This window comes from Triticum dicoccoides, chromosome 4A (genome assembly GCF_002162155.2).
Source record: "Triticum dicoccoides isolate Atlit2015 ecotype Zavitan chromosome 4A, WEW_v2.0, whole genome shotgun sequence".
In the NCBI taxonomy this organism is placed as follows: domain Eukaryota; kingdom Viridiplantae; phylum Streptophyta; class Magnoliopsida; order Poales; family Poaceae; genus Triticum; species Triticum dicoccoides.
The window spans coordinates 141,331,581-141,351,327 of record NC_041386.1 but is presented as its reverse complement, the minus strand read 5'-3'; the positions used below and the strand labels follow the sequence as shown (position 1 = coordinate 141,351,327).

The 19,747-nt window shown below is 43.8% G+C and overlaps 1 pseudogene; it reads left to right on the top strand.

The window, feature by feature from the left end:
* The first annotated feature begins 9,780 nt into the window (after nucleotides 1-9,780).
* LOC119283459 lies at nucleotides 9,781-10,633 on the top strand (annotated as a pseudogene).
* The last annotated feature ends 9,114 nt before the right edge of the window (nucleotides 10,634-19,747 follow it).

The following is a 19,747-nucleotide window of genomic DNA, read 5'->3' as shown; positions in this document are numbered from 1 at the left end:
AAAATATGAAATAAATATGGGAACATCTCTCTAATGTAATAATATGATCCAACGGAGGGATTATCAAAATATGCATCTTGTCCTCGGCAAAAATAATAAGCATTTCAGCTCACTGCGATATAAATATATACTGAACTATTTGTTCTTTTTGTCCAGGACACATACAGTTGTATTTTTCTAATCCCTCCGTTGGATCTTGTTATATTATAGGTGTGTTGGTTCAGTATTTTTTTCAGAATTTTTGAGAACTTTTGCATCGTTGAAACCCTTAATTAGTTCTGTGGCAAGCATTTATAGAAAATCCTACTCATATATATATAGTGTTACTATTCATCATCCAGGGTGTAGAATAACTTATTCTTCACCCGAGGTAATCTTACGATCGCTTCCTAAATAAATTACGTTTATAATATAAATAGTTACATGCATATTGATTCAATATGTAAAATTTGGTATCAAAAAGCAAAAATATAGGTTATAAGACCAGAAAAACCACATTTTATGTATGTTTTTACATTCATAATTTTATGTAACATAAAATATTTTTTACGGCAAGTACACATTTTCTTATGTTCTCTTTTTATGTATGAAATAAGACAAAATTTACGAAACGTAAAAATACGATGCATTGATGTCAAAATAGAGAGGAGGTGAAGAATAACTATTCCTCACCCAGGGTGACAAATAGCACAACCCTATATATATATATATATATATATATATATATATATATATCCCTAATCCCTAATCTTTCCCTAATAATAAAGCACGGATTGACTCCGTGGATTCACCGTCACAATACGCTTCTTCTCGTGATTTTACGCTTTCACTTTGAATTTAAAACATATGCGAGGTGGTACTAAATTTTGTTTTCTTTCATCTGTCAGAGTCGATCGATTCGCTCGATCTGTTTATAATCCACGTCCTGGGCTATTTTTCCGGCCCATCCAGCCCAACCGTGCAAAAATAATAATGGTTGCACGCAGAATCGAGCTTGCAACCTCGTGCCTAACAACCTTTGACACAACCAACTAAGCTAGCTCCATCTGTGCTATAAGGAAAGTTCATTCAGGTTTCAAATAGTCCCACATCGCTCCCTCCAAACCAAACTTTGTAATTTAAAAGGATCTTCGAGTTTCCTGGGAATCAAGGAGCAGATTCGGGAATCAATAAGGAAGGAAATAATTTGCCCAATAAGGAAGGAAAAGAGGAAGAAATAATGATGGAAAGAGAGGGAAAAGAAAGGAAAGAGTGGATAGGTAAATAAGGAAGCAAATGGAGAAGGAAAGAGGGAAGAGCAGATAAGCAAATGGAATTGAATTCATAGAAGGAAAAAGAAAGAGGGATTTCGGTCTTGAAGAAGGAAAGAGGGAAGCAAATGAAATTGAATCCAAGAAGGAAAGAGGGATTTCGGTATTGAAAAAAATTGGACTGGTGGTGTTACTGTAAAAGTACATCCTAATCGGCCGGACGTGCTCGCTATGCACAACTATGGCCACCGGCTCCATCATCCCTTTTCCTTCCACCTAATCATGAAAGTTTTTAATTAGAAACCATTTAGGTCATAATGAGATATCTTTTTAGTTCTTTTAGAAACTGATTTCAAATATTTTTCTGAAAAACCAATTCGTGTAGAACTTGGAGCAGAGCGAGCGATCCGTCTACAACTCGGAGTAGAACATAGGATTTGGAGGAGAGTGAGCGATCCGTCTACAACTCGGAGTAGAACAAAGGACTTGGAGCAGAGCGATATCGATGGAAGCTTTCAGGTTCAGCTTTGATCTAGAAACGCCACTCGCTTTCAAGCTGATAAAATTTAGCTTTCTTTGAAATATGAAAATATTGTATTGCTGCTTTTCTTTACAGAAAAGTTTAAATTCTTCTTGTCATGCCTATTAGTAAGGTTGTGAATTTCTTAGTGTCCACTATATAAAAACAATAGTTTGACATATGTGAGCAATCTTCACTATCCAGATGCCTAAATAGTAATCAATGATATATCTAGCACGTACTATGTCATGTTTCATGTTCCGAACTACCATTTTGAATAACTCAACTATCATTCGGTCCATTGTTATTGTCATCAGCAACATGTCTCCCATGACCCAGTTTGTCGACCTTGCTACCCCTGATTCATAACAACATGCACTTGCTTTATACAAAAGCACATACATCCCCGAGCTTCGACCTTGCCACCCCTGATTAATTGTAAATGAAGACCAACAATGCTATCTGATGTGCATAGGATCCTAAAGGCAGTTTGATATGCTATCTAAGGAAGAATAGGATCATATGTCTCCGAGCATTGATTCACATCGCGTTGCAACGATGTATGTGCAAAACAGTCCTTGCACTTTTAGGTGACCTTGCCGCCCCTGATTCATAACAACATGCACTTGCTCTGTACAAAAGCACATACATCCCCGAGCTTCGACCTTGCCACCCCTGATTAATTGTAAATGAAGACCAACAATGCTATCTGATGTGCATAGGATCCTAAAGGCAGTTTGACATGCTATCTAAGGAAGAATAGGATCATATGTCTTAGAGCCTTGATTCACATTCCATTGCAACGATGTATGTGCAAAACAGTCCTTGCACTTTTAGGTATTAAACCCGCAATCCACATATAAGTAAAGTAACGATTCGTTAGAAAAAAACATCAGCCGTAGGTCCCTTCCTTATCCTGACCTCTCGATCGCCGCCCTCCCTTAAAAAAATGCTCCCCCCCACACACACCTCCCACCGAACTCCAGCGGCGCTCTTGCGCCCCAACCTCCCAACCCTGTCCTCACGCCTCCGACCCCAACCTCCGACGCGCCCTTGCGCTCTGCACTGCGTTCAAGCCCCTATCCTGGCCGGTCTCCTCTGTGAGCACCTCCCACCCCAACCTTCGCCGTGTCGCCTATCACGCCCCATCACCGGTGTCTTCCCTCGGCACGCAGGAGAGCGCCAACACACAGCGAAGGGAACAATGAAGGTTTCGATGGTGGGGGCGCGAGCTCGGTCGCGGTTGCGTTCATCCACCTCGCCAGCAGAGCAGCGCAAGGTCGGAGGCGTACCCCGTTTAGCATGGTTGTGGCCGATGTGTGCAGCTTCTAGGAAGAGGTCGTGGGGGAGTGGAGGCCACGCCAGCAAGGCGTTCCCACCTACCACCCCGACCTTCGGCGTCGGCGGCACTCCTCCCGCCCCGATGTTCGGCGGCGCTGCGAAAATGGAGCCCAAACTACTGCTTCTCTCCTTCTCCTTCTCCTTTTTCCTCTGTTCTCCTCCCGAAACTCGCAACAGAAGTTAAGTCGGGTCAGTAAGTCTTGGTTGTGTCCTGCTATAATATTTTATAGCACTCCTTCCTTTTCGGATGAGCACTAATATTTTGATGTTTAATCTTACTATAGATGTTTATTAAATTTGGATATAAAAACTGATGCACAATGGCACATGAAGCTGGTTGTGCCTTTATTTGCCCGGTGCAACGCTAGGACATTTGTACTAGTCTATCCCTAATAATAAAGCACGGATTGACTCCATGGATTCACCGTCACAATACGCTTTCTTTCTGTAAATTTACGCTTTCAGTTTGAATTTAAAATATATACACGAGGTGGTACTAATGTTGCCATTGGTATAGATTTCACAAATTACAATTTTTATCCGTCACGGGCTTTGCCCCACATGGGCCGAGATTGTGAGCTGCGACTTCGCCCTTGCATATGGGCCGAGATTGTAGAGGAGCGCAGCAAAAATTAGTTGATTTTCATGGGAGTCGAACTCAAGACCTGCCATTTAATCTCAACGTGCACAACCAACTAGGCTAAAGCCAGGCACGCGTTAGCTTATGAATTTCCTGGGAAATAAGCAGAGCTGCCCCGAGAGTCTAAGAAATAAATGATTTTCTGCAATTAGAAAGACAAGAAAGGAAGGAATAACGCCAAGAAAAGAAGGCAAATAAAGAAGTTGACTCCACGGAAAGGCAATGATTTAATTAGTTCAGCTTGATTGCTTTCCTACTTAAAAGCGGAGATGCAGATCTAAAAAAAGCAAGATGCACGCTGGATAACTATTGTCGCTGATTGCCTTCCTATTTAAAAAGCGGGCATATATATGCATATCACGAAATTAATTAGTAGGAAATCCAACATTAAATTATTTTATTTTATATTTTAACTTTTTGTTATTAATCTGATTTTTAGATAAAATCAAGCTTTTTAATTGTACGATTTTGAACAAACGTTTCTAAGTTTCATAATTTTCTTCCTCGGTTCCTAATTTTAGCTAATTTTTCCTTTTTTTCCCTTTTAGTAAAACTCTGGCAGACATGACAAGAATTACATTATGTTTAGACTATCAAGAACAATCATTAGAGAGGAAAGTAACCTTTTTTGGTGGGGTGAGTAACCATATTTATGACTTTTTTAAGATATAGAGTGCACTAGATTTTTTTTCAAATTTTTTTACCTTCTCTATCAATATAGATATAGAATTTGTCACAATTTGGCAGAAGAAGGGGCGCTTTGTGTCGATTTTAAGCAATACCCGGGGTGTGTTGACAATTGAGGAACATTGTTGTGAACCATAGAGTTTGACATTTTGTTTGATATCTAGGAAGTGCTTTCGACTAAGAAAATATTTTTTAAGGTATGCGCGTTGGATCAAAGATAATCAGTTATATTTTTAATTGCATATGATGTGGAAGTATAGGTTTATTTTAACACATTCAAATGCAAGTGCAACCGATATATAAGTTATTTTGTGACAATGTGCGTCCATAGATCTTTGTAAACATTAAATTGTTCATGAGCCGTTATATTTTGTCCATAAAATTCTAATTACATTTGCATACATATTGATTTTGTCTTCCGGTGCAACGCACGGGTATATGTGCTAGTCTATCCCTAATAATAAAGTACGGATTAACTCCGTGGGTTCACCGTCACAATACGCTTTCTTCGTATGAATTTACACTTTCAGTTTAATTTAAATCATATACGCGAGGTGGTACTAATTTGGGAACCACGTCGCTGCCGCCTGGTGTCGTTTCGCTCGGAACGAGCGAGGCACTCGCTCGCCAGCCGCCCCATGCTTCGTGCGCATGGGCCTGCCCCAGGCGCCCTGGCCTAGCTCCGTCCGCGTGAACACCCAGATCCACAGCCTTTTGGCCCAATGTGAGCACTGCCCGCTAATCCTCACCCGGTGCACGTTTTGCTATTCCTCGCATGCTCCCTGTGTAGCCCAGTTCCGCAGGATTCGGCCCGACTATGTTTTTTCTCTGTCCGCTACGATTTCTGCCGGTGTTTGTTAAACTTGTGAAAAGGGAGAAGGTTCTGGTTAATAGATAGTCCCACATCGTCTTCTTGTACTCAATCTCACCAGTTTAAATATGTTTATGAGTTGACGGCAAAAAGCAACGTTGAAAGAGTTGGTCAAAGAAGGAATCAATGGGCATCCTGAAAAGGTGAGGAAAGATAGGAGGGAAGAGAGAAAACCGGGTCACAAGGGGTGAGGTGCACACCGGCAGGGTCGTGCTACTGCTAGTGCAGATCACCGGCTGGGGAGGGACCGGAGTTGAGAAACGGCGCGCGGATGACCCAGGGCGCCGAGTCTCGTCCGCGCCACGATACCACACGCAATCGTCCGATTCATGTGCCGCATGGTTCCAAGCTTGCTGCACGTCTGGTTGATGGGAATTAGCAGGCCCATACTACGCTAGCCTTCTTTTCCTACAAAAGCTCAGGTTTTATGCACCGATACTAATCACCAAATAAAATACCGAATTAAAATGAGATTGGTTGCAAACTGTAGTACATATATGCTGAATGTCAAAACGTTTAGTACAAACTATACGTTGCTTGCTCTTCACAAGATAAAACCGACATATAACTGATTATTATTTCGCCATAATTAAAATCTAGACTCCCAAGTCCCAAGAAATTACCATGCCCGTGGCGGGTAACGGCGAGCCGACTGCGACAGGGGTTATAGCAGTGGTCGTCGGTGTCGGCGAGCTAGGTGCAGCGACAACGAGGCGCATGAGGATAAATGCGAAACAACAAGTGTGTAAAGTGGATAGCGATTAACAGTTACAGGGAGACGGATTAAAATGCGGACCCTGTTTTTCTGTTTTTTTTTCTTCCTACATCCGGATGGCGCCTAGCACTGGCCAAAGAGATATCATTGTGGTGTCAACTACAATTAAAATGGGTTTACAGGCTGTGCATAATGTTGGGGATCGTAGCAGAAATTTAAAATTTTCTACGCATCACCAAAATCAATCTATGGAGTCATCTAGCAACGAGAGAGAGCGAGTGCATCTTCATACCCTTGAAGCTTGCTAAGCGGAAGCGTTTAAGAGAACGGGGTTGATGGAGTCGTACTCGTCGTGATCCAAATCACCAATGATCCTAGCGCCGAACGGACGGCACCTCCGCGTTCAACACACGTACGGAGCGGAGACGTCTCCTCCATCTTGATCCAGCAAGGGGGGAGAAGAAGTTAATGGAGATTCAGCAGCACGACAGCGTGGTGGTGCAAGTAGCGGGATCCCGGCATGGACATATGCTGATTGCGATGGAAACCGAGGCAAACACACACCAAAAAACTGTATAAAACTCACAGACGCTTAAAAAATTGCCTCATGCGGATGACAAAATTAACTACACATTTGAGGCTTTTTTTTGTTACCAAAAAATAATATTATGTGCAAACAATCAAAACATCTTTCCAAAAATATAATCAGGTGCAAACAGTCAAAACATGTATGCTCATATTTCTAAATAAAATAAAATAAACTACACATTTAAGTTTTTGTTTTATATTTCCTACAAACATAGTCATATTTCAGGTACAATGACCAAGGAAGATCATATAAAAAATAAAATTTCATTTTAGAAAATTAAATAAACTAACAATGAGATTGTGAATATTCATAAGAAAAAAATGAATATAGGGTCTCACCTAAAAGAAATATTAGCCTGTTAGATTTCATCAATTTAATTTAAAATTGATACAGTAGGATAATGTTTTAAATTTTGAAATTTTGTTATTAATGTCATGAAATGAGATTTGGCATAGTAAAAATCTCTTATTCTATGCAGGAAGGGTACAATTCAAGCTAGAAAATCCACACTAGCAGTAGATACTCTATAGCTATCAATCCATGTACAAAACAATGCATGCCTTTGTAACTTTTTTTGGCACTATTAAACTTGAACAGGGAAATTAAGCTTTATTAATATTTCATATTCACGGTTTATGCTATTAGTGCTTCTTCGCTGTGTTCAAATGGTGGGCGTATACCTGTGTGGGGACTTGAACCATCTTTTTAAGATTGAGGCATTTTTTTCCCGTTGCAACGCACGGGCCCTTGTGCTAGTCTATTCCTCTTCTTTACCTACTAATAAAGCGGCTATCGCTTCTGCCCGTCCGTCATTAAAACTGCCCCCAAAGTTGCAAAAAATTACCCACCAATGCCACCGTTAAGTGAGAAAAACGTTTGGTTTTTTTCTTTTCTTTTTGTCCGCGCTAGCCCGTCACTTAAAAAGCGTAGATCCCCTCATGGACAGCAACCGTATGAACAGCGCACTGGTTGGTTCCTTGGCCTAGCTTGTTGGACGTCGTGGGTTTGATTCCCACACCCTCCTTTTTCCTTTTAATTTCTTTCAAAGATCAAATATTTTTTGAAAATTTCATATCTTTAAAACCCTAACTTGATGTGACATGTCATATATGAAAATTCATCAGAAAAATGTGTAGATTCCAAATATGCTATTATCATTAATTTTTAAAATTATGTTCAGGGTGCAAACTTAAATAATACCTTCTTTATATGATGAGATATTTTAGAAATGCCTATTGCATATATCCTTATAGATTGGTTATTTTTGGTGGAGCTATCCAATATGTTTGCAACCAAATTAAGTAACTGAATTATGATGCCAAACACACAAAATATGTAGATTCCAAATATGCTATCATCATTAATTTTTAAAATTATGCTTAGGGTGCAAACTTAAACAATACCTTCTTTATATGATGAGATATTTTAAAAATGCCTATTGCATATGTCCTTTATAGATTGGTTGTTTTTGGTGGAGCTATCCAATATATTTGCAACCAAATTAAGTAGCTGAATTATGATTGCAAACACACACAAAATACGTAGATTTCAAATATGCTATCATCATTAAATCTAACTTGGTGCTAGATACATCCATTTGAGGGACAAGTTTGGGACAAGCTTTTTCGGACGGAGAGAGTATATGACAAAAATAATGCTCTTATGCACATGTTATCATTAAATACTAAAATGTACTTTGCTATTTTCATTCTAATGCAATATTTTTTTGGGCACCACCGAGAAACAACAACAAATGCTTAAACATATACCGGCATCTAGGCAGATATTTGTGTTGTATAATGAATTCTAAACACCTTGAGTACACTTCAAAAATCATCACACCTTTATGTTTTTGCACAACACCACTTATCATGTTGCTTGTTGCGTGGCATCATGAAAGATTTTAAGGGATTTGTTGATGTCGTTGTGTTTATGAGGCATGCATTTTTTTTTTCCCGTTGCAACGCACGGACATATTTGCTATTTGCTATCTTTACCTACTAATAAAGCGGCTACCGCTTCTGGTCGTCCGTCATTAAAATTATCCTCTAAGTTAGTAAAAATTACCCACCTATGCCACTCGTAAGTAGAAAAACGATTCGTTTTTTTCTTTCTTAACCCGCCACCGATAGAGCTTGGTTCATGTATGGAAATTCCCTTACAAAACACAACCGAACAAACCAGCCTACTAGCCTAGGTGCTTCTCCACAATCCAGGAGACCTTGGTTCGAAACTTGGTCATCCCCATTTTTGCACCCTTTTTTTCGCGAATTTCAATTGCCGTAGTATAGAGCTACCTCGCCAAGTGTCGCTTAACAGTGTGTCTACACAGTACAATACGGCCAAAATATTCTCTTTTAACTTTTTTTTGCAGATTCAAGTATTTTTTAAAATATTCATATCTTTCAAACTCCAACTTTAAATTTAGCATGCTAAATATGAAAATCGCCCAGAAAATTTTGTACATTCTAAATATAATGTTATCTTCCATGTTAATTATTTTTAAAATTATTTTTATGTTGCACCCTTAATTAGTACTTTCATTTTTCTATTAAAGACATGGATGTTTCTTACTCCTTTTTTGTATATGTTGCTTATTACCAGATTTTCATCCATCATTTGGTTCGTCCATTTGCACATAAAATAAAAAATGTTCACAATTTTAAAAAATGTTTGCAAGTATAAAATGTTCATGAATTCAAAAAATATTCTTGATTTTGGAAAATGTTAAAAACTTTGAAAAAGTGTTCATAATTTTAAAAATGTTCATGATTTCAAATATGTGCGCGAGTTTTAAAAAATGATCATGATTTTAAAAATTGTTCATGGTTCCACGAAATTGAGAGTGATAGTGTATCTCGATGATGCAACAAAGCGTGGCCATGGCCATTGAAGATTATGAAAAAAATCTCCCGTTGCAACGCACGGGCTTTTTTGCTAGTAATAATAAAGTATGGATTGACTCCGTGGGTTCACCGTCACAATACGCTTTCGTCCAGTCATAATACGTTTTTACGATTCATATAGACAAAATCATAATATAAACGAGGTGGTACTAATTAGCTCTAGCTAGATTGGTTGGTTGATTCGTGTCAACAGGCGCTCTCTTCCGAAAGTCCACCAATTACGTGGCCTCGACCTCATTGCTATCAGCAGCGGCGGCAAGCATGCAACGGCAAGAGGAGTCCAACGAGGACATCGTGATCGTGGGAGCCGGGCTCACCGGGCTCGCCGCCGCGCTCGGGCTGCACATGAAAGGGGTGAGGAGCGTGGTGCTGGAGTCGTCCCCGGCGCTCCGGGCCTCGGGGTTCGCCTTCGCCACCTGGCCCAACGCCTTCCGCGCGCTCGATGCCCTCGGCATCGGCGACCAGATCAGAAAGCTCCACCTGCACATCCAAGGGCTGCGCGTCATGTCGGCGTCCACGGGTGAGATAGCGAAGGAAGTGGACTTCAGGGACGAGTTCCGCTGCGTCAGGCGTGATGTGCTGTTGTAGGTCCTGGCGGCGGAGTTGCCGACGGACACCATCCGCTACTCCTCCAGGATCGTGTCCATCGACGACGGCGCCAAGATGCTCCACCTCGCCAACGGCTCGACTCTCCGGGCAAAGGTGCTGGTCGGCTGCGACGGGATTAACTCCGTCTCCGCGGTGGCCAGATGGCTGGGGCTCACCAAGCCGTCGCACCCCGGGCGCTCCGCCACGCGGGGCCTCGCGCGTTACCCCCGACGGCCATGGTTTCCCGCCCAAGTTCTTGCTAGCCGGCGTGGCCTGGGTACTTGGGCGGCAGAACGGCTTGTGGTGGCACGGCGGCACGATGGTGCATGCGACGCGGCCTTGGCCCATCGCAGTGGTGCCAAGAACACGATGCTCGCGGCCAGGTAGGCCAAGGCGCGTGGGCTGTTCGGGAACGCGGTTGCCGTTGGTGCATGGTGGTGACGGTCAGGAGCAGTGCAGCAGCGACTCCTGCAGACAGACGTGTGATGCTCGCAACAGCGCACGGGAGGCGGAGGCATGCGAGTGAGAGCCGGCGACGCACATCAGATGGCAATGGCATTGAGGCTCAGCACCGGCACACCAGCGGCAGCCAACAACGCAGCGAGCGGCTGCATCGAGCCGTGATGCGAAAACCAGCATTCCAGCAGTTGCCTGACAGCCCGAGCATGCACTGCTGCGGAGCCAAAGCACGGCGGTGAGTGCAACCTGTTCGGGAACGGCTGCACGCTGGCTAACACTCGAGGCAGCTCCCAAACAGTAATATTTCTACATATATTACACACGTATTCTATTTGTTTCTCTTCACAATTTTTTAATTTCATCGTACATATAGCAATGTATGTATATGCACAGTGCCAATGCATATGATAACAATGCAAGTCCCTCCCATTGCATGTTGTATTTTTTATATGGATTACATAGTTCTGCAAGTGCACATATATATGCCAACAAAGCTAGCTTATACTGGATTTTATTACTATTGTGCTCAAGCTACAGTATGAAGCTTTAGTTAGCACTTAATTACTCTTCTTGCTATGCTTGCAGAGGTAGAGGGATCATGCCTCATATGCAGAGTTACGCCTCATATGCAGAGTTACGTATACTTCAGAATCGGGTGCAATTTCATCGTATTTTTATTTACTTTCTACGGCTTCTTCTCCGAGTGCATATTTAGTGTATATATGTAGAACAATGACATCTATGCTGATATGTGTATGCAACTCTCCTTATTTTGTTAGTTTCTAGAAGGGTCTGTCACAATTTTGTTTTATTTGTCTGGGGTGATTTATTTCCCACTGCTTGTAATTTGTGGTAGAGAAATTGAGAGGGAGGCCCCACTGTGAGAGTTTGCAGTTTGTGTGTTGATGTTTTTTTTGAACAATCATCGGAGGGGAGAGGATCCCCACCTGAATATATTACTCAAAGGTGCCCGATGGGAAAATTGCAGAATACATTATAGATTACAGCGAGAGGAGATGTACAGGCGCCAAGACACGGCAGCCTCCCTACTAACGTGGTCCTTAAATCTGAAGGACCAAAGCGTGAAATCGGAGATAATGTTCCGAATAGTATCTAGGGGGGAGTGTATCTCGTTACGGAAAACACGAGCGTTTCTGGAATCCCAGAGCTTCCAGAGGACGGCAAGGGTGACAGTAGGCCAAATGTTGATGTCGAGGCCTACCGGAGTAGGAGTATCCCAGATGAGGTCAATGCGGTTAGGGGCCTGGAGTCCCAGTATGGACCAGACCTGGCCCGTGCATGGGCAGAGTAGAGCGAGGTGCGCCGCATCCTCAGAAGACAAGTCACATCGAGGGTAAGACGATCCCGAGGTAATGGTCTTGCGATGTAAGTTCGCCATCGTGCTTACCCTGTCACGATAGAGGAGCCAGCCGAAGATCCTCACCTTGATTGGTGCCTTGGATCCCCAAATGTGCCCAGCGTTGAGGTCAAGCTCATGGTCAGAGAAGAGCAAAGAGTAGGCGCACCTCGAGGTGAACGAGGAGCCGTGGATGAGGAACCTGTCGTCGGGCGCATTGCTTGTGGTAACATCCTGCAAAAAAGACAAAACAGACGCAAGCTCGGCAGGAGCCACATTGGTTAGGCGGTTCCGCAGAGTAGCGAGTAAACCATTATGCATGACATGAGATACCAGGACAGAGGGAGCAGTGGAGTGAGAGAAAAGGTGGGGGTATTTTTCTGCAAGCGGAGTCGGCAAGAGCCAAGTGTCGAGCCAGAAGAAAGTGGAAGTGCCATTGTTAGTAAGGACGAAAGAAATTTTACGAAGGTGGTATAGTTGTTGGTTAACGATTTTCCAGAGGTAGGGGAGGAGGGGGGGTTGGTGGCCTAGATGTGAAGTCGAGAGAGTAGTGTTGAAAGAACCAGTTGACCCAAGGTAGGTCAGGTTTTTGAAGAAGTTTGAAGGTGAATTTCATGAGAAGGCAGTTGTTTGTGTGTTGATGTTGCTTGCGGCGGTGAACGGAAAGCCGGTCGTGTAGCCGTCTGTTGCGTAGTTATGTGCCGATATTGCTCGCGGTGGTGAATCGGAAGGCCGGCCGTGTAGCCGCCTGTTGCGTACCATGGTGGCAGTGGTCAGCCCTGTGAGGAGGAAAGAGAAGATTGGCATGTAGATCAGTGGATAGCAAGAGTTTCGCGTTGATCACGTGCCCCTCAAGTACAGGCACGCGAAGATAGACGACAATAAGATTGATCATACGGTTGCGGCTAAAAGTGTAAGTGGTCACGGGGGAGGGGGGATTGAGGAAAGATGGCATGGAACTCACCAAAGTAAATGGGAGGGAACCGATGAGTGGGGAGGGATGCATCGGTGATGGAAGATGGGTCTGGTTGCTGAATTGCTAGCCAGGAGAGCAAATCGGCCAGTTGTGGTTCATGAAAATTTGTGTTCGCTCCGTAGAAAAGCACAAGCATAGAATATGTATACCCGTTGCAACGCACGGGCTCTTTCCCTAGTCTATCCCTAATAATAAAGCACGAATTGACTCCGTGGGTTCACCGTCACAATACGCTTTCTTCTTATGTCATAATATGCTTTTAGAATTTGTCGCGCCCTTTTTATATAAAACCCCTTGTGGTGTGGGGAATTCAACCCGCAGTCCAGTAGAAGTAATAATAAAGAAACGATTCGGGAATCCCTTCCTTATCCCGACCGCGCCACCAACGCTCCCGTCGCCAGCCACGGATTGCAATGGCGCCGCTCCTCTCCAGCGAGTCGTCGATGGGATACATAGAGGAGGCGTTAGGAAAGAAGAAGGGCAGGAGAGCGGGGTTGACCTAGGTCCCGGCGGACGTGATGCCGGGGTCCGTACGCCCGCTACCTGTTCGACCCCATGCAGGCTGTCTCAAGTGGTAGAACTAGGGAAGAAGAAGGGCAGGGAGAGCATCAACAGCCAATGGAACAAGACGAACGGGACTTGGCCGAGGATTAACCCCACGAACGGAGAGCCGAACAAACATGGGATGAGTGAGGACACCCACGGCGTCGGCTGATCAAGGGGAACCCCGCCGATGAGCCCGCTGGAGACCCCCACCGCCCACAAGGCGGCGTGCATCCACCCTACCGCCGATAGGACGAACGCGGTCATCAGTTCGTCGGTCGGCTGGACTACCCTGACGATGAGCGCCATGAACGCGGCCAAAAGCACCACCACGACGACCGTCAAGTTGTGCACCAGATTGATGTGCCCCTCCGCGTCTTGCCTGCTGTGGGGGGATAGGTTGGGCAGGAGGGCGAGGGCCGGCACGGTGCCGCTGACGTGCACGCGGTGCCTGGCTAGGCCAGGGAGTAGCCCGCGTACCCGGCGGCGAACGCCGTGCTGGCGTGCAGAATGAAGACGGCGGCGCGGGGGGCGCCGAGATGGCCGGAGACGAAGTAGGCACGGGCAGGGGGCCGTAGGAGAGGTGGATCAGGTCGGTGCGGAGGCACCAGCTCCGCCAGATGCAAAGCATGAAGCGGAAGGCGTAGGAGCAGAGGGCGAGCGACATGATCCACACCTGCACCATTGGCTGCCCGGCGGAGCGCCATAGCAGGAACGAGCTCAAGCGCTGTGAGCGCGGGCTGTCAAAGTGGCCGAGTGGGGGGTCAAGTGCAGGCTGCGCGAGCGGAAGGGAATCGGGGAGAGGCAACAGGGGGCCATCAACAGGAAAGCAGCAGGTGGCGTGCAACACCGGCCTTGGCCAAGACATGCTTTGACTGCAATTGTTTCCACGGCATTCTTTGACTGCAATTATCTCAGCAAAATCACATGGTAATCTTTCTGTACAGATTGATTATTTGTGTAGGACCGGAGTCCTTTGACTGCAATTATCAGAGCAAAATCACATGGTAATCTTCAGTAAATTACAAGATGTGCTCCTGTACTGATTGATTATTTGCTTAATCATAATTTTGTGATGAATCATCGAATAGTGCCTTAAGATTCAAAGACTTTAATTTTTTAGCCTTTTTCGATTAATTATATCTGCACCTTTGTTCATGGACGGGAGGTGCTTTTGATCTTCTAATTACATCCTCCGGGTTAGGTTTTTGTGTTGTTGGTCAAAGGTCTGTATATGAGCGACTTAGATTTGCTTTTCTTCATGCACATTGTTAGAGTAATATCCATGCACTTTTTTTTCTTCTGAATTTCCTTCATGCATCAGCGTATATGTTTCTTGTGATTTTCCACAACTTTTGTTCTTGCTATTTTTTGTTCATGCATCAGCGTATATGTTTCTTGCTATTCTGGATAATTGAAGAAGTGGTTAAAATTCTGTACATGGAGTTTATGTTGTCCAGAGATTGTGTCCTGATATTAATTTTTTAGTCCAACATTTGTTCAGTTGGATTGTTATGAACTTGTGAAGAACCCATTGTTAAATTTTGATTTTGTTTACAGCTGTCATTACTAATTCTCATCACTGATGGTTGTTTGTAGTTAAGATTTTTTGCTAATCCATAAGATTTTCGGCTAATTCTCATCACTAATTTTGTTTACAGCTGTCATTACTAATTCTATTAAATCTGAATTTCATTGGTGAAGCACGGTTGGAAAACAAAAATCATGGATAAAGCTTAGTGATTCACAGTGAAGAGTTTCTGCTAATCCATTAGCTAATGCATGCTAATCTAAGCATTACATCCTGTGAAGATATTTATTCTATGAGTCTTGCAGCCCTTTGTTGTTGTTGAAGCTAGCTGTGTGATGCCCTTTCTGTTTCATGTGATTCGATGCATATATAGACAGATTATATGTTGCCAGGACTTGGTACTTGGACCTTCATAAGATGGCGCAAGGGGAGCTATGGGGATAGATTGACAGCAATATCTGCAAGCATCTCGTCAAAAAAAAAATATATACCGCAAGCAGGAAATTAAAGTACAAAAACTACTTCGCATCGCCTTGGCTATAAGAACGCCTTGACTCCCCCGGCCGAAACCCCTATTCGATTGCTTCCCATGCTCGACATTGTTGTCGCCGTTTTGCCGACTTCGCCAGAATCTCGCCGTTCGACTTCGCCGGAATTCTGTCCGCCTGTTCTCCACCCATGGTACATGGTTCAGTGCCTTCTGTAGATTGATGCATATAAAATTATCTACTATTTTTTCTATAATTTCACCATCAAAAGATGTTCTATTTGTTTGGTTACTAGTTGTTTTAGTTGTGCCCGTCGATCATGATAGCCAATTGGTTTCCTGTAAACTCAAGCTTCCTCTTTATCATGATTATCAAAATACCTCCATCATGAAGAACAAAGACTATTTGTGATTTTTTGTATTATCCTTTAGTTGCTTGTTGTTACCAAAAGAATTGGCAAGCATTCATATGTAGCAGACAGTCTTGTATGTTGATACATGACAGGTGTATGGGCATGAGTCAATTGGTTGCACCAATAGTTCGAAAGTCTTGTGCAAAGTTTTCAAACAAAAGATTATTATTAATAATTATTGGAACACCTTCTCTATTATTGCTCTTGATTTTAGTATTATCCGATTACTGGATCAATAAATCAGCCTTGTATGTTGGCATAGGCTCAAGCAAGCCTTTGTATTTTGCCTTTATTAGGAGTTGGTGAGGCTCAAGCGACTAAATTGGTTTCCTGTGAACTCAAGTTTTTTAATGATTATCAAAACCTTGACTGGTTCAATTTTTATTTTCTCTGCAATTGTTCCTTGTGTATGCGCAGATGTAGATGCTATTTTTTTACAGTTTCAGAACACCTATGCATGCCAATGTGACAGTGTTTTTCCATTAATCCATCCATGCGCCGAACTGACAATTTTGTTACTCTGTTCACGTTGCAATCACAACGAGCAACAAATGTATGCACTGAACTACTGGGGTAAGGTAGTGAAATACTTCTTGCTTGCGTGAGTTGAATTTTGAAACACAGGAAGAACATACAACAGAGTGTATGCACTATAGGTATGCTATTACTTAAAGCCTTATTGCTTGTCTTGCAATGGAAGAGTACATTTTCTTGCATATAGAACTTACAAATGGACTTCAGAGTGAGTATTTCTTCTAGCAGCTTATAGATCATCTTTGCAATTTTGTTGTCTCTGAAGCATGAAGTTAAAAGGGAATAAATCACTTTCTTTTAAATGGGTTCCATTCTGAATATAAATTAGCATATCCAGGCCCTAGACCACTTCTTACATATGAATAAATGACAGGTAGCTCTTTTCTCCCGTTGCAACGCACGAGTTTTTTTGCTAGTCTCTCCCTAATAAAAAAGCACGAGTTTTTTTGCTAGTCTCTCCCTAATAAAAAAGCACGGATTGACTCTATGGGTTCACCGTCACAATATGTTTTCTTTTCATGTCATAATACGCTTTTACAAAATCGTAATATAAACAAGGTGGTACTAATTTGGGGTACGCACTAAAGATTTTTGTCAAATTCCTTATTAGAACGTTCTTTCGCTCACGGGCTTGGTCGCTTGGGCCTGGGTAAAAAGGAAAATAGACAAGCAAGCAATCCTTCGATGCACGGGCAAGCAGTTGACTAAAAAAGAGAAGCACAGGAGCACGGCCTCGGCGCACAAGATAAGGAGGTGAGCGCTCTGTGTGGCAGAGTCGCTCCCGTGTCGGGGCGCCGGCAGGAGGCCCCACGGCGGCGGTGAGCCGCGGAGGAGAAGAAGGAGCGCCAGGGAGGGGGACGCTCCCGTGCTCCCATTCTCCCCCCGTCTCGCTCTGCCAAGGAAGGAAGGGCATGGCCCTGCGAGCGGACGCGACGAGGCTCGCGTCCTCCAGCCTCCGCCGCCGCCACGGCCACCTCCTGCCGGCAGCCGCCACCAACTTCAGTACACCCCTCTTCCTCGCCGCCCCCTCTCTCGTGGCCTGCTTGCCGCTCATCGTCCGTCTCATTCCTCGTCAGGATTCAAGCAGGTGCGCGAGGACGAGAAGAGCAAGCTGGTTGGAAACGGAGAAGATGTTCAGGCGCGGCGCGGTGGGCGGAGCAGCAGAGGTTCAGGCGCCGCGCGGCGGGCAGAGCAGGAGAAGTTCAGGGGAGGTGCCAGCGGAGCAGGAGAGGTTCACGGGTGGTGGAGCAGGAGAGGTTCATCGCCGGTGCCCTTGTCGCCGAACGGCCATCCTTGCTGCGCTTGATGGAGGACAGAACGGGAAACATTTTCTGGTGGGTACGCCGGCCGCGGGCGTGCTTCGCTGTGACCTGTCCGCCGCCGCCAATCCTCTCCGGCCTCCTCCGTATCCTTATCAATCTCGGACGAGCTATTCCCGTGTTGTGATTTGGATGGACAATAGGAGGCCGTGTCCTTCTCGAACACCAAGCAATGGAGTGCCCGACCCGGATTTGAGTTGTTTGCTATAAGAAGGAGCGGTCCTCGGCCAAAATCTCCATCAGATTGCGTCCTTGGACCATAAGCTCCATCAAAGCCCATCCAAATTGCTTTTTTTTACGCAACGTGCAATGTCGTCGTCGAGTTCGTCGGAGGAGGAAGTGCCGAGTTCGCCGGAGGAACAAGACCATCTGTCCAACCGTCCAATTTCGCATGCCTCGGCTACACCAGAGGTAATGTATCGCCTTCATATTCACTGGATGAAATCCCCTGTTTGTCCCCTGTCTCTTGTCTCCGATTCTGTTCTGTAGCCAGACTGAAATAAGGGACACTACATAATTTATAAAGCATGAGAAAACTGATGGAGGATGGTTAGTACACTAGCAAATTTTTGTAAGCTCAAATTTGTAGACTGATTTAGTAGTCTCTGTGATTGCTACATGCAAGTCAGTTTAGAGTTTCTGAGGGGAACGGCCTGGACCATCTTTTCTTGTGATCTGAATTATGATGTACTAGGACATAGCCACAAGGGTTATTTCTTGTGTTGGCACGTAATCTTAAGACTTTTTTCCCCAGGTGATTCGTAAGACAGATTACCCTATACAATTCACAGTTTTAGTATCTCTTATGCACCTAAATATATTTTAACTGGAAAAAATTCAGGTTCCCGCAGGTTTTGACTTGACTAACAAATTTAAGTGAATTTGTTATTCCTTTTTGTGCTCTTCTTTTTATTACTCAAATAAATCTGTAATTTAGCCAGGCTAACATCAATGGGCTGCAGGCCATAACTATGCTAGCTTTATATTGCTGAATGTAGGAGCTTATTTTTTTTTTCTTTTTAGTTATTCGGGAAAGGCTGCGTACAATAGACCCAAAATGGTCGGACCCTTCCTCAGACCCTGCGCAAGCGGGAGCTACATGCACTGGGGCTGCCCCTTTAGTTATTCACTGATATTGGGCAGGGCATCTGAATGAACCAATTCGTGTTGAAAACAGAAACATGTCTGTTTCATGCACCTATTTTCAGTTGACAATATACTAAATAATTGCACAGTGAAAAACTACAGAAAACGCTCTTAAGATGCGATAGTTTTGAACCTGAATTTATAAACATCTTAGGCATCAAGTCCAGCAAGTTTGAGATGTTCACTGAAACATGTCGGTTTCAGGCAGCTATAATTCAGAATTCTTTGCCAAACTGTAACGTTTCAGCCATTCAGAAACATTGCCCGTGATGTTAATATGTTGACTAGGGGCCTTTTGTAGAAACTAAAGTGTGGCGTCTCTTTTGATGGTTCAATAGAATTAAGTGTCTGGAGTCACTTCATATTCAGAATTGCCCTGCCATCCATGCAATAAATAAAAAAGTGATTTGGTCTGGTTTTCATGTCTCTTCTGTGTATGCGCGTGCAGGTGGCAAAGGCGTCCAATCCAACTCAGGTGGAGGCCAAGGAGGTTCGGCTCTCGGACCTTGCACCAATGATGCTGGATGATACCGACGTGGAGACTGTAAGTTTCATATATTCAGACTGGGACCTTTCTTCCTCTTATTTTGTCGTCAAAACTGAAAAGGAGTGAGGCTAATTCGCCAAATGTCGATGTGTTCATCAGCCTGTATGCTCTCAATCTCCTGGCAGATGGATATCATGGTTCTCTGACCTTCGATCACTTTATTCTACATTTACATGATATATTGCTTCTAGCCGATGAAATTTGGTCCACATCTATGTGCGTATAATAGACTTGTGATCACAGGACTGCTAGCTTAAAGTTTTTTAGATTATGTAAATGGGTTATTTAGTTGTCTGCTCTTGTAAGCTGAAGAAGGGAGGTCTATTTG